Source organism: Marmota monax, unplaced genomic scaffold (assembly GCF_021218885.2).
Source record: "Marmota monax isolate L192 unplaced genomic scaffold, Marmota_monax_Labrador192_F-V1.1 WCK01_AAM20220418_F8-fsc00018, whole genome shotgun sequence".
Taxonomy (NCBI): domain Eukaryota; kingdom Metazoa; phylum Chordata; class Mammalia; order Rodentia; family Sciuridae; genus Marmota; species Marmota monax.
In genome coordinates, this window is record NW_026692201.1 from 8,766,731 (window position 1) to 8,782,568 (window position 15,838).

Genomic DNA, 15,838 nt, shown 5'->3' on the forward strand with positions numbered 1-15,838 from the left:
GAAGAATAAAAGGGGAAATTAGAAAGAAGAGGAGGTAATTAATCATAGGAGGACTAACCCAACCTTGTACAGTATTTTATTACCGTTTTTGAACCCGGACTGAAGAATTGCTGTCCGTGGTTTGTGTCCCTCTACACATCCTGAAGAACTCCAGGTGTCTCCTCTGGGGTGGATTGCCATAGCAACCCATGGGGCTGTTGGGGAGAAGATATGCCCTGTCTACAGAGAGCCACTTAATACTTTTGTTCAAATTCCTGGGGAACAGGAGGGGCAGACTGTTATGGTAGAAAATCACAGAAGGAGGCAATTAAACTCTTACTCCTTGATCTGGATTCTAAATTAAATTCTTGCCCACAAAAATATGTTTAATATTCTAAGGCAGATTGCTAAAGCTAATATTGTATCACAGTGTGGATTATATGTACTCCAGTGCTTTGCTTCATTCATAGTTTCAAATTTCATCTCTATATGTGGGATGGCGAGCTCCACGGCCATGACGTTGTCTCAGAGGCACTGCCATCCCAGGCGCTGTGTCACTGTGGTACGGTAATGGAAAAACAGAGCCATGAGTATGTTGAGACAAGTCACAGAGCCAAGAGTAATTTGAAAGACACTCATTTTTTTGTCTCTCCAGCATGTGACTTATAGGGTCAGAAATCTGGCAGCATGAGAGAAGACCACTCATGTTCCTTTGAGGAACTGCACGTCTGTGTCTAGCAGGAGCCTCAGTGGCTGCAGGGAGAAGGTTGTTGTATCTGTGAGAGGCCAGGCTTCAGATCTCTTATTCTAAAACTGAAAAACACAAAGGACGTGTGTAGTGATTGAAAACCCTACAGTATCATCCAAATACAATTACCCTTCCCCACCTTAAAGGGGAAGTTTAATATATATATATATTTGAAACTCCCATGAATGTTAAGATAGCTCAGTTGTCAGTTTAGAGATAGATGAAATCCTATGATTAATATATATTTACTATATATATTATATAATATATATACAATAATATATATTGTATACATATATATATAATATATATATATATATAGAACCTGACATATATATGTGTGTGTATGTATACAATATAAATATAATATTCTTCCCTATATATGCCTATCTGTGAGAAAGTTTAACTTATAAATTAGGCATGGTAAGAGATTAACAACCATAATGTACTATACATCTTACAACCTCAGCATATGATTTTTCTTCTCTGTTGAGAACTTTTACCTTTTCACTTAAAGGAAACACTTGACAGCTTCTCTTTATTATATCCAAATCGTCATTATCACTACATTTGTCTTTGGGGATTTTAGTAAATGTTACCAGGCACTGTGATACTGCAAAGTAGATCTGATAATGTAGACAACTACAGAGTGATTTATATAGGTGGGTAGTGTATACAGCATGGATACACTGGACACAGGTATGATTCATGACTTGGGCATGACTGATCAAGATGGTGTTGGGGGGGCTGGGGTTGTGGCTCAACGGCAAAACGCTCACCTAGCATGTGCAAGGTCCTGGGTTCGATCCTCAGCACCACATAAAAATAAATAAATAAAGTAAAGATATTGTGTCCAACTAAAAAATAAATATTAAAAAAAGACGGTGTGAGATTTCATCCTGATACACATAATGGCATGCAATTTAAAGCTTATGAATTGTTTATTTCTGAAATAGCCCATTTATTATTTTCAGATTATTGCAGATAACTAAAACCTCAGCAAAACTGTGAATAAGGGGTGACTACTATAATAATTGTGTAAAGTAGCACATGTTTTATGATTTTCTGCTGTATATTTTAAAGAAAATCGAAAGTGGTTTTTAATTTTAGTTTGAACATCACTATTTTGACTAATATCATTTACTTTCCATGGCTAAGCAACAGTAGACAGACCTAGATAAAGTTTCAAAAATGGGAAAATTTCTTTAACACTGATTAGAAACCAGTACATGTTTATTGTAAATGATTGAAACAATATAGAAATGTAGAAAGCAAATGAAGTCTGGTAATAACCACCCCCAAGATATTGCCTTTGTTAGCTATGAATTTGTTTCTAGCTTCCAGAAGCTAAAGGGCCAGAGTTTTAAGTGAGCTTGTCTCTTCATATTGGGTTACATTTGTTCTCTCTGTAATGACACATAGTATAAACAGTAGTAAGCACATTATAACAAAAGCCCGAAGACTGAAAATGAAAATTCATATTAAAGTTGTAGACACCAAAAGACCCTAAACCTTTACATTTTGTAGATATGTTCATTTATCATTTTTCTAATGTCCTTCTAGGTAAAATGTAAGATTCTTCTAAGAAATATTTATTATTGACAAATGATGATTATATATATTCATGGGCTACAATGTGATATTTCAATAGATGTTTACATCTGCAGAATGATTAAATCAGGCTAATTAACAAATCCTGTGGCTGTCTGTCTCTGGAGATAGCCTGCCTTCTCTCGTAGGTGTATTCTCCAAAGGCGTAAATCTGAGATTACCCCCGTTCTCCCTTGAATCTACTTTCCTTGGTAAACCTCTGTCTAAACCTTTGGGGAGGAGTTAAAAAAAAAAAAGCAAATCTATCATCTCACATGCTTATCAAATTTTATGGTGAAAACATTAAAAATCTAGTCTTCTACACTTTTGAAATATAATGCATTCTTTATTTCTTTGCTCTTTTTAGATATACATGGTAGTAGAATGTATTTTGACATATCATACATACATGGAGTATAACTTCCCATTCTTGAGGTTGTACATAATGAGGCGCTTCACTGGTCATGTATTCATATATGAATACAGAAAAGTTATGTCCGATTCATTTTACTGTCCTGTTCCCATCCCCTCTTTGTCTACTCCAGTGAATTTCTATTCTCTTCCCACTCCCCTTATTGTAAGTCAGCATCCATATATCAGATAGAACATTTGACTTTTGGTTTCTTGGGATTGACTTATTTCACTTAGCATGATAGTCTTTTGAGTTCCATCCATTTAATGGCAAATGCCATAATATTGTTATTCTTTGTGGCTGAGTAGTATTCCATTATGTATATATACCACATTGCATTTTAAAAAATTTAAAATTTGTTCTGAGTAGTTATACATGACAGTCGAATGCATTTTGACACATCATACATAAATGGAGTATAACTTCTATTTCGTCTGGTTGTATATGATGTAGATTTACACAGGTCATGTAATCATATATGAACATAGGATAATAATGTCTGATTCACTCTACTATCATTTCTACCCCCTCCCATCTTTTCACTCCCCTTTGTTTACTCAAAAATACCTTTATTCTTCCTCCTGGCTTATTGTGAATTAGCATATGCATATCAGAGAAAACATTCGGCCTTTGGTTCTTTGGGGTTAGCTTATTTCGTTTAACATAATATTCTCCAGTTCCACCCATTTATCAGCAAATGTCTCCATTTCATTCTTCTTTAAGACTGAGTAATATTCTATTATATATATATATAATATATATATTATATGTGTGTACATATACATACATATGTGTGTATATATTATATATTATATATATAATAGAATATTACTCAGCTTCTTTATCTGTTTATCTGTTGAAGGGCACCTCGATTGGTTCCATAATTTAGCTGTTGTGCTGCTATAAACATGTGGCTGTGTCCCTGTAGTATGCTAATTTTAAGTCCTTTGGGTATAAACTGAGGAGTGGGATGACTGGGTCAAATGGTGGTTCCATTCTCAGTTTTCTGAGGAATCTCCATACTGCTTTCCATAGTGGTTGCACCAACTTGCAGTCCCACCAGCAATGTATGAGAGAACCTTTCTCCCACCTCCTTGCCAACATTTATTGTTACTTGTAATCTTGATAATTTCCATTCTGAATGGAGTAAAACTGAATCTCAGTGTAATTTTAATTTGCATTTTTCCAATTGCTAAAGATGTTGAACACTTTTTCATATATTTGTCAGTTGATTGTATTTCTTCTTCTGTAAAGTGTCTATTAAATTCCTTTTCCCATTTATTGATTGGGTTATTATTATTTTTTTGGTGTTAAGTTTTTTTTTTAATTATTTGTATATCCTGGGGATTAATGCTCTGAGGTTCAGGTGGCAAAGATTTTCTCCCATTCTGTAGACTTTCTCTTCATGCTTTTGATTGTTTCCTCTGCTGTGAAGAAGCTTTTTAGTTTGAGATCATCCCATTTATTGATTCTTGATTTCACTTCTTGTGCTTTAGGCATCTTGTTGAGGAGGTCAGTTCCTAAGCCAACATGATGGAGATTTGGACTTACATTTTCTTCTAGTAGGCGAAAGATCTCTGGTCTACCGAATGCCTTGGTCCTTAATTCACTTTGAGTTGAGTTTTGTGCAGGGTGAAAGAAAGGGGTTAAATTTCATTCTACTACATATGGATTTCCAGTTTTACCAACAGCATTTGTTGAAGAGGCTATCTTTTCTCCAATGTATGTTTATGGAGCTTTTGTATAATTATGAGATAACTGTACTTATGTGGGTTTATTTCTTTGCCTTTCTTGAAGAAGAATGAAATGAAAACATTTGCTGATAAATGGGTGGAACCTGAGAATATTATGCTAAATTCCATTGGTATTCATGTCTATTTTTGTGTCAATATCATGCTTTTTAAGAAATACTATAGCTCTGTAGTATAATTTAAGGTCTGGTATTATGATGCCTTCTGCTAGAATGCATTCTTATTTATTATAATTGCCATTCTGTGCAATAGATCACTAAAGCTTATTTCTCCTATCTAGCTTGAAAGTTTAAAAAAATTTAAAATTAGGTACATTATAATTATACATAGTAGTAGGATCCATAGTGATATGTTTGTGCATGCACATAACATAATTTGATTGATTTCAATTCCCTAGTACCTCCCCTTTCCCAGGTCTCATTCATTTACTCTACTAGTCTCCTTTCTGTTTCATGGGAACCTCCCTTCCCTGATACTTTTCCTTTTTTTCTCTGTAGCTTCTTCATATGAGAGAAATCATATGACCCTTGACTTTCTGAGTTTGGCTTATTTCACTTAACATAATGCTCTTAAGTTTCATCCATTTTCTGGCAAAGGTTAGAACTTTGTTCTTCTTTATGGTTAATTAAAACTCCATTGTGTTATAACTCAATTGTGTTATCCATCTATTGTCAAACATCTAGGCTGGTTTCAAGGTTAGGCTATTGTGAATTGTGCTGCTATAAGCATGGGTATAATGTCTGATGACTTTTAATTCTCTGGGATAAATACTAAGGAATGATAGAGCTGGGTCATATGGTGATTCCATTGCTAGTCTTTTGAGGAATCTCCATAGTGGTTTTGATAGTGGTTGTAATAATTTACAACCCTACCAACAGTGTAAAAGTGTTCCTTTTCACCCACATCCTTTTCAGCATTTATTATTTGCATTCTTGATGATTGCCATTTTAACTGGAGTGAGATGAAATCTGTGTAGTTTTGATTTTCTAGCTAAAACTCTTTGATCAATATCTCCTCTTTCCCTGTCCATCTCCTCTTCTAGCCATTGGTAATCACCATTCTAGTCTCTGTTTCTATAAGCTCAACGTTTTTAGGTTCCACATATAGATAAGATCATGCAATATTTGTTTCTATGGCTTATTCCACTTAATATAATGTCCTCTAGAGTCATATACCTGACAGGATTTCCTCCTCTTTTTATGGCTGAATAACACTCCATTGTGTACATACACAGCAAATTTTAAAATCCAATATCATCTGATGGTGGAAACCTAGATTGTGTCCCTGTCTTCATTATTACAACTGGTGTCACAATAAATGTGGGAGCACACATGTAAGAGGCCAGGATCTTTGGTGACCCTACCAACCTAGAGTATCTGCTCTTATTGCTCTACTAGAGGTTTATGAGATGATTGTGATGTTCTGTTTTTTTATAGTTTATAATAAAAATATATTTGATAGCTTAAGTTGTCTTCTTTTTCCTCAGAGCATTTCACCTATGTTAAAATTTTATGTTCAAATCCTTTTTTCTGGATGTATACCTGGATGTGACTGTATAGTTATAAAACTGATCATCATAGCTGGCTGTTTGACGTTTATTAGATCAGTTATACCTCATTTTTTTTTTACTGATGATCATTTATTACCTGATGTTCTTAGGGGCTTTTTGTGTGCCTGGTGCAGTGCTAGCATTGAAGGTAGAATAGAACGAAGCTGACAGGGAAGAAAGACATGTAAACGAACAACTCTAAGATGCTGTGGAAGAAAAAAGGTTCATGGGGGTGAATGAAACCCAGAGGAGGGAGTGACTCTTCTTTGCCAGAGGTGCCAAAGAAGGATTCACATTTCAGAGACACAAGTCCACAAAGTTCAGTAAAAACATGTAGGTTGCAAAAGAGACTGGAGATAAAGGAAGAAACAAAGTATATTAAAGTAAGAGATACACTAATAGAAAAGAGAATTAACATTTGTAGTGCCTTTTGGATACCATTTCCTGGATGTCAGCTAATTCAAGGTGTACAGTCACGTGTTGCTTAATGATGAGAAATGCATCCTTAGGCAATTTCCTCATCCTGGGAACATCATATAGTGTGTACTTAACACAAAGCTAGATGGTTTAGCCATCTATACAACTAGGCTATGGATTCTGGCATTTTGCTCGTATGCTGCAAACCTGTATATATGCTACTGTACTGTATACTTCAGGCAGTTATAACATAATGCTATATATGTATGTTTTTAAACATAGAAAATGTACACTAAAAATGCTAGGTGATAGGATTTCTAAAATTCTATTAGAGTTTTATGGACCACTCTTATATATGTAGTCAATTCTTGACCCAAACATCATGTGGCATGTGACTGGATATCATTATCCTCGTTTTGCCCATGAGGAAACTTGGGCTCTTCAGAAAGGTTAAGGAACTTGAGCAAGGTCTCATAATATGAGTTACCCCCAGAGGCATCCAGATTCATACGCAGGTCTGTCAGCTCCAGAGGCTGCGCTCTGTCAGTCACAGCATGAGGCTGAGGAGAGAGCTCGCCTTTTTGGGGGAGCAGTATGTGGGTGTGGCTGGAAAATGAGGTGCATGAGAAGAAACAGGCAGGAATGAGGTGAAATGTGGAGCATGGGGCCAAGTGTGAAGGGCAAATTCAGTCTCAGAAGATTTGCTCCTAAAATTGAAAATACCAGTGAAGGTTGATAAGCAGACATGACAGCTCAGATTTATCTTAACAGGAAGAAAACTCTGGCTGCCTTATGGGATACAAAGAGTTGGGAGAGATTGGATTCAGGGTTACAGATTTAGTTTGTTTACACTTACATGTGCAAACAAAGCATTTTTCTAAATTGATCTTGCTCTGTAAGACTCCCTCTCTACTGACTAAGTGGGTAAAAGAAGAACCTGTCTTTTGTTGAAAATAATAAACTCAGCTCAGTATTGAAGTAGTGAATCCAGTAACGTAAAAGGTTTTTGGGGGGAGTTCATTTTTTTCTTCTGGGCCTCACTAAAATTCTGACTGAGTGAAAAGAGGCTTACGTGTCCTTGAGGGTATGTGTATGTGTGTGTGTGTATCATGGACTGGTGGGTCCTTGCTGGCATGCACGGGGGTCTGGTATTGTCTGGTTCTGCCTTGGGCATTCTGTTGGCACCTCTGGTTGAAGTGTGTGGCTGCTGTAACTCATGGCAAATTCTCTTTCGGGTCCATTTTGCTTTCTTGGTCCCCTGACTCTTTGTTGGGCTGCATGGCCCTGTGTGGTTCCAAGAGTACACGTCCCCTTCAGTCCTCCATAGCATGCTGGGCAATGTCCACACCACAGACAAGCTGGGGAGGCTCTGGGTAGCTAAATTCAGGCCCTTTCTTGACCTAGCTGCAGTGACACCGATTTTACTAATTTATACGCTAGATCACGCTGTAGAGTCACCACCCATGTTGTCATGAGGGTAGGGGTGGGACACAAAGGTGTTCTGTGAGAGAACACCCCCTGGAGCCCTAGAAGGGAAGTGTGGCACAAGCCCCTTGATTCTGTTGTCATCACTTTTTAAATTCTTACCTTCTCTGGGATTTTAGCCTTAGGTGGGGGAAGGCTGCAGTGGACGTCTCTGCCTCCTTATTCTGCCTTTTCTTCCTCCTCAGACCCCTTTGCCTTTCCACACTTCTCATGTTCCCGACTCACTGGGGCTTGCCCTAGGTCACCCTGTCCTCCTTCCTGAGGGCCCATTAGTCTCCCTGTAAGGGGAGGCCCTCACCTTGGGCTGTGCCAGCAGCTGGAGTCCAAGCGTGAGAGAGACCAGTTACAAGGTAGGGCAACATGAATGGGGAAGTCTTTCACAGCTGTCGTGTGTGTCCCTGTCACACAGCTGTCCCACAGTCCAGGTGAGGGGTAATGCTCACCAGAAGAGATGACTGGGCGGGAGCTTTGGTGAAGCCAAACGGATGGGGCTGAGAAGCAGAGGGAAGCTGAGGTGCCTTTGGGTTCCTACTTGTGGCAACTGCTGGGTACAGATGCACTTGACAGAGGAAAGAAGGAGTGGTGTGAGGGCAGGGAGTGGGAGGAGGGGTGGGAGGCAGGGAGAAAGGGAAAGAAAGAAGTTTAATTTTGGACATAATTGAAATGCTGTCTAATAGTAGAATGTGGGCTGGTGCCGGGGAGAGAATTGGACTGGAGAAATGGATTTGGAAACAGGTGAGAACATTCAGAGATGGAAAAAAGAAGAGAAACTCACACACGGTTGATGTTAAATTTAAAGAACAAAATCATTACTCTGCCAATTCTTGCACTTTATAATGATCCAGGACTTTGTAATGTCTCCTCTAAATTCCTGCAGAGGGGCAGGTCAGAGGTCATAGAACATGCACAGATGGTTTGTTTGTTTGTTTTGGGTGCTGGGGATTGCACCCAGGGTCTCACACATGCTAGGCAAGCTGTCTGGGTGCTACCATTGAATCACACCCCCAGCCCCTGTACTGCTATTTTCAACACCCAAAGAGATTAGGAAACTTCAGTTCTGAGACACAGATCCATGGCACACCAAGTTCATGTCCCAGCAAGGCCAGGTGACACTAAAGGAGACTCTCTGATGATTGGCTAAAAATAAATAATTTGCAGGCACCACACCCAGAGACAGTGTTTCATTTTTTCTGTGGCCTAGCTGAATTTGTTAAATTAACTCCTGGAAACACAGAATGTACCTCGCATCAGTCTCATCATCATCACGATGCCTGAGACACGGTTTAACCTTTGGATGTACTCTGCTAATGTAATTGCCTCGCTGCCTTTGAAAGGTGGCTTTTAATTGGGTTCTGAGCAGCAGCTGCGGTTGGGGTGCCTCTGCAGCCTGGAGATGTCTCAGGCCAGTTCACTGAGTATTCCTTCCCTTGCCTGGGCAAAGGGCTTGGCTGATCGCCAGCAGTTACTGAAATGCCATCGGTTATAGGATTGCCCTTTAAGCCACTGACTGGGTATTCTATTGAGTTTCCACTCTTTTTCTCTCAAATGTAAGTGGAGCTTTATTGAATACAATGTTAAATTCAGAGCTTCCCCTTCTCAGCAGCCTTTTTATCAGGTTATCTCCCCCTAGTTTATGGAAGTTGGTCCTCTGCCTGGATTAGGGGTTTAAGAGCTAAAGACAGCTGTCATTTATAGGGTTCAGGACTGTCATGGGGAAGTGTGATGGATTATCTCACAGGCTTGTCACAGGGTCCTTAATTTCTGATGATATGTGCAGGTCACCTGAGAAGTCTCAGCTTATTTTTCACTTTTTGGTAAAATTGTGCTGAACATTCTGTCTCTAGGACTAGAGATGAATAAGATTATTGACCTGAAGATTTTTAATTTGTTTGAAGAAAATGTGTATGTAACTGTCACACTGAATAATCAGGTCAGGAGGAGGGGAAGGGAGGGAGGACAACAGAAAGAGCTCTTTTTGTTTTGGGGTGTCCTTTCCAGAGCCGCTCTGGGGGGATGGTTCTTTTCATGCGCCAGGGTGAAGTCTTGGGCAGGCCCGGCACATTTCTGATTCCTGTAATATCATAAAAAGTTCTCCAGTCCAATTTTCCTCCCAGACAGTCTCAGTTGGTAATTAATACGTGCAGCCTCAGATAGAGCGGCTTAAAGGCCCCTGCCTGGCTGGAGCTTGCTACAGGGCAAGACAGGCTCTGGCTGCTGCTCTCTCCCCGGCTCTCCTCTCTGGCTTCCTGGGTGGTTCCCACTTTTCCATGTTGGACCCATCTGGCATGGGTTTGCTCTGTGTGTGGTCAGAGTTTAAAGTTCAGTTTTTGATGATGCTCCTCTGTTTGCCAGGGCCTCTCCATGCTGGGGATTGCCTACCCCGCCAACAGGAAACATCTCCTCACCTCACCTCCTGTGCCCTTGGCTACTGGCCCTCCAGGCTGCCCTTGCTGCTGCCCGTTTGGCTGGCTATAAGATGAGCCCAGCCTGGCTCACTTAGGTGTAGCCAATTTCTGGGTCAAAAAAGCACCCCCCACCACCAAAACAAACAAACAAACAAACAAAAAAAAAACCACACAAAACCACTCCTCATTGATTTTGCCCTTGGTGGGACTATTACTTCAAATGTAGCATCTGCTTCTCTGCTTTTATCCTCTGGCAAGCAGTTCCCAGGTATTTGCCTCTCAGATTCTTATGCATGGCCAGGCACCAACTTGGGAAAACACAGGAATCTCTATGAGCAAGCTCCTTAGAGCCCCCTCACTAGCTTGAAGTCAGGAGAACACCCCTCCCTCTTCCCTGGGGTTTGTGTAGGGAGCAGGTAGGTTGGGGTTGGGAGGCTCAGCACACACAATGCCTGTGAAGAAATCTTCTCTAGTCTCCAGGAGTTTGGCCATTCCACATGTAACCCTTTTATGTCCTTGAGTGAATAAAAGTCAAATCAATTTTAGTCACCTCCTTCCCAGGTCTGATGTGGTGACCTCCCTTTATCACCTAGGCATTGATTTTTGTTTGTTGAGTTGAGGTAGTAGCCAAAACACAAACACGATAACCCATCTTAACATTCAGCTACACTGGAAGACCGTTATCATATGATTCTTAGACACAAAATATGGCCTGCTATTGTCAGCTGTAGCGTGGCCAGTGGGATGGAAAGTGTCCCCAAAGACTTTTGCCATCTCAGATTAGTTAGAAATGAGGATTTCCCGCTCACCAACCTAGTGTAGCTATCGCTTTCTTTGCAAAATCAAACACACTCTCTCCCTCCTTCACTTCTCCCCATTCTCCTTCTTTCCTCTTCTTTCTCTCAGGCCTCTGCTCTTTCTACTGGCTGAAGAAGGAGACTTTCATGCTTCTGTTCTTTACTTAAGCTTCCCTGATTATCTTCCAGGGCCTAGACTGCATTTTTGAGTCCCCCTAGAGTCTTTGTCTTCTCATCCAAATCTTTGTGAAGGAAACTCTCGGCTAGACCTAGCAAGGGTGCATACACAAGCGCACACAGGAACATAGTCAAGTATGTTCACTCACTCTTGACACCACAGATACACATACAACTAAAAGATAAATAGACAGCAGTACAGCAGGGACTGGGAGAGAGAAGGCTTAGAGAACCATAGGTGAAGTAATCTCTGGCTGCTGCTGCAACTCCAGGCAGCTCTGCTATGTAGCAAATCTAAGCAAGAAACCCAGGTAAGTTAGTTAAAAAGTATGACTAATTGAATAAGTTGGAAGTGCTGCATATGTCTTTGTAAAGATTTAAAGGCCATTTTCTGAGGGCAGAAGGTAGGCTGGATTAACTTTCTTTATCCTTCACAAGCTTAGCACAGTGGTTTTGGGAGTAGTAGCTGCTAGATCAACAGTTACCAAATAAAGGGCAGATCAGAGCAAACCAGCTTGTGAAAGCTGAAAGATTTGGGGAAAAGATCTCAAAAATGGATAAGAATGACTAGAAACTGGTAATCCAAAGAATTTGCACATAGAAATTGGTAATCCAAAGAATTAGCACATAGTTATTTCACCCACCCCCACTGTTTTTTTGTTTTGTACTGGGGCTTGAATCTAGGGGCACTTAACCACTGAACCACCTCCTCAGCCCTTTTTTATATTTTATTTAGAGACGGGGTCTTGCTGAGTTGCTAAGTGCCATCCTAATCTGCTGAGGTTGGCTTTGAGCTCATGATCCTCCTGCCTCAGCTTCCAGAATTGCTGGGATTACAGGCGTGCACTACCGTGCCAGACTTCCACTGTTTCTTACTGCTTTTTTTTTCCCATTTAAAATAAATTTAGATATAAATCATATCATAAAATTCATAATTTTAAAGTATATAATTTAGTGAGTTTTAGTATATTCACAAGGTTGGGAAACCATCACCACTATCTAAGTGCCAATCATTTTCACCAGGCCCAGAAGGAAACTCAGTAGTGGTCAATGCACAACATTATACATTTGTTAAACCCACAGAATGTGCAGCACGGAATGAACCTGAATATACTGTGGATACACTACATGCATCCATATTTGTTCATCAGCTTTACCAAACATGCCACATACATGCAAATTGTGATAATAGGAAAACCATGTGTGGGGTGTGCAGGAGTGGGGGGAGGGACACTCCCTGTACTTTCTGCTCAATTTTTTTGTAAACCCAAACTGCTCTAAAAAAATTCTATTAATTAAAATAAATTAAAAACTCCACACCATTAGCAGTCAGTCCGCGTCCTCTCTTCCCCTAAGCTTGTGACAACCACTTATCTCCTTTCCCTTTCATACATAGGTGCTTTAAAGAGGCTTATATAAGTATTTGTTTTGGTAATTACAGTTAAGATAATGTTAAGAGTTCATACATTAAAATATCATGTTTTTATAACCCCCTTCTGCCCTTGCTCGAAACATCAGTGAAATATAGGCTTTACGAAAATTAAAATGGCATAGCTATTTGTAAAAATAGGAAAATAATCTTGGTGATCTAAAAGTATGACAAAAATACTTTCTTCAGTGGAAAACCTGAAGCTCCAAGTGTGAACTCCATAGAAAGCAGAGGCAGTTGGGAGTTTGAGAATCCCTGAAAAATCATTCCAGGAATGGATCAGAATGAGAATCAGGCTCAAAGCCTTGAGTTGGGACCTTTGGAGGGATCCCCCATGGAGCAACATGTATATGGTGTCTTGTCTTTAGTAGCTGAGAATTCAGAAAAAATTAGAAGAAATATCTGGTGGAGAGGCTCATTGACTATATCAACAACTTCTGCAACATCACCACAGGAGAGGAAATCTGATATTCTAACCAAAGATCTGGTCTGGGCATCTTGAGGGGGCCAGAAGATGTAACTGAATGAAAACTCACTAAAGTCCAATATAATGATGCACATTCAGGATTGCTATACTTCCTAGGAAATTGATTCTTTTATTGATATAGGATCTTCTTTATCACATTTGATATTATAGTCCAACTTTTGTCTTTTGACTAGAGTTTATCTTTTCTATCATTTTATTTTTAATGTTCACTTTCTGTATTTTAAGAATATCATTTTCAAGGTAACTCAGTTTTTTTTTTACAATTGGTGCATTATAATTGTATATAATGGTGGGATTTGTTGTCAGATAGTTGTACCTGCACACAATATAACAATATAATTTGGCCAATAGAAATTTTTTTTTACTGTATTTTAGTTCTTGCAACTTTTCTATAAGCTTAAATTATTTCAAAAACAATTAAAATTTAAGTCAATAAAAAGACCCAGTGTCATATTTTGTAATCCCAGCTACCCCTGAAAGTAAGGCAGGAGGATCAAGAGTTCAATGCCAGCCTCAACAACTTAGCAAGACCCTGTATCAAAATTAAAAATAAATAATTAATAAAGGGGTTGGGATATATCTCAATGGCATAGAACATGTGGGTTTAATTCCTAGTGCTTCAAAATCAACAATGAAAATTGAGTTGCTTGTATAATTAATACAGCCATGGAAGTTATAAATATTAGGAAATCCATATGAGGAGGCTAAAAAGAACAATCACATGATTATCTTTATACATAAAGGACATTATCACTTTTATATCAATTATACATATATTTCCAGTTTGTTACATGTCTTTATGCATTGTTTGCAGTGGTCTTGTTATGTAGACTTTTTAATGTAATTCAATCATTGGTCTTTTATCTTACTGTTTCAGGATTTTAAACCATAGTTAAGACAATTTTTCCTACTTAGAGGTACAGTTATCAATCAATCATTTAAAAATGTATTTGTTTTGGTTTAATTTTTAAATTATTTTTTTAGTTGTAGATGGACACAATATCTTTATTTATTTTTATGTGGTGCCGAGATTCGAACCCAGTGCCTCACACATGCAAGGCAAGTTATCTACCACTGAGCTGCAACCCCAGTCCCTGTTTTGATTTAATTTTTTCACCAAAATTTCTAATGCGTTTGGAAATTATCCTGGCATACAGTGGACTTGGGGTGGAGTTTTTCTGGTTTCTGTTGTGCAGAAGTGTCAGCCTCTCATGTGCCCTGGTATTATGCAGGGTCTTGATTCCACCTTGGTGTCTTGTACAGGCCCAAGACCATGTGTTTCAGCCCCTGTGGATGTTAGAACTCTGTCTCCTGGCTGAGAAGGTCTAGTGTGTTACCCCTCAGTTCCCATGCTTTCTGCTTGGCTTCGCCTCTTATCTTTGTTTCTGGAATCTGAGGATCCCTCTGTTTTCCTCCCTCCACTTAAGCTTAAATATGTATGTTTGGTTCAGCTTGGAATTTTCCTTTAGCTTGTCTACTACTTCATCCTGGGTCAGTTCATGGTGTTCAGGAAATTGGAGAGGACACATTCTAAGGGGCTTGGAAATAAAATGAGGCAGATGAACACTTACTCTAGAGGCACCACGAGTTTTTCTGGACCTCACAGCTGTTTTGAAGCATTTCAGAACTTCATAGGCTAGAGCAGATCTTCAAATGTCCAAGCAAGTCAATCACAACTTAAAGACTTCTGAGATAATACTGATTCATTGTGATCTATTGAGTATATTGCTCACAAGTGCTGTCAAAGGACAATGCATCTTTGACTCAGACATTTTTTACTTTCTCTAATACAGAGCAAACTCAGTGCCAGATATGTATTTCACATACTAATAGATTATACCAAGATTTTTAAAGAAATCTACTTTAGAACTATGGTCCATGAACTCTGTATATGGTTGTGAGATTCCCCATTTCACATCTGTCTTGGCTGGAGCACAAAGGGGTTTGGTGGCCCAGTGTGAGTTTGGGAGTCTGTGTAAGACTTATTTATCTGATTACTTGTATTCTGGAATCCTCATGAGAATCTTGAGTAATCATATATGATTTTTAAAGTCTTTGAATCAACAGCATATGATTAACCTTCTTTGGTGCATGGTTCTATGACCTATTTGGATTTGTGTAACCCTCATAATGATGACGCAGAACCATTCTATCAACCCCCAGACTCCCCCACACCATCCCTTTACCATCACACATCCCCACCATGACTCCCCCAAACTACTGATCTGTTCTCTGACACTACTTTGGAAATATCAAACAAAAGGAATCATTGCATATATAACCTTTTGAGAATGACTTTTTTGTGACATGACACTTTGGGAGGCATCCAAGTTGCTGGGTTTATCAAGGGTTTGTTCCTTTTTACTGCTGAGTAGTATCCATTGTAAAGATGTACCAGCATTATTTAACTACTAAAAGATATGTGGTTGTTTCCAGTTTTTAGTGATTATGAATAAAGTTCATATGAGAGAAATCATTTTATCCCAATAAATGGCCCTATGACTTTTCTCTACTTAATCCCAGTTCCTTTTGTCTGACAGTAACTTAGATTCCACTTCTACCAAAAAAAAAAAATTCTGCTCTTAACCCCAAGGATGATGATTAGGGTTCCT

General features: G+C 39.1%; 1 protein-coding gene across 3 annotated transcripts in view; it reads left to right on the forward strand.

The window, feature by feature from the left end:
- Positions 1-15,838, forward strand: part of Rasgrf2 (Ras protein specific guanine nucleotide releasing factor 2) — a 231,996-nt gene that overhangs the window by 60,349 nt on the left and 155,809 nt on the right. The gene's annotated exons all lie outside the window — the stretch shown is intronic.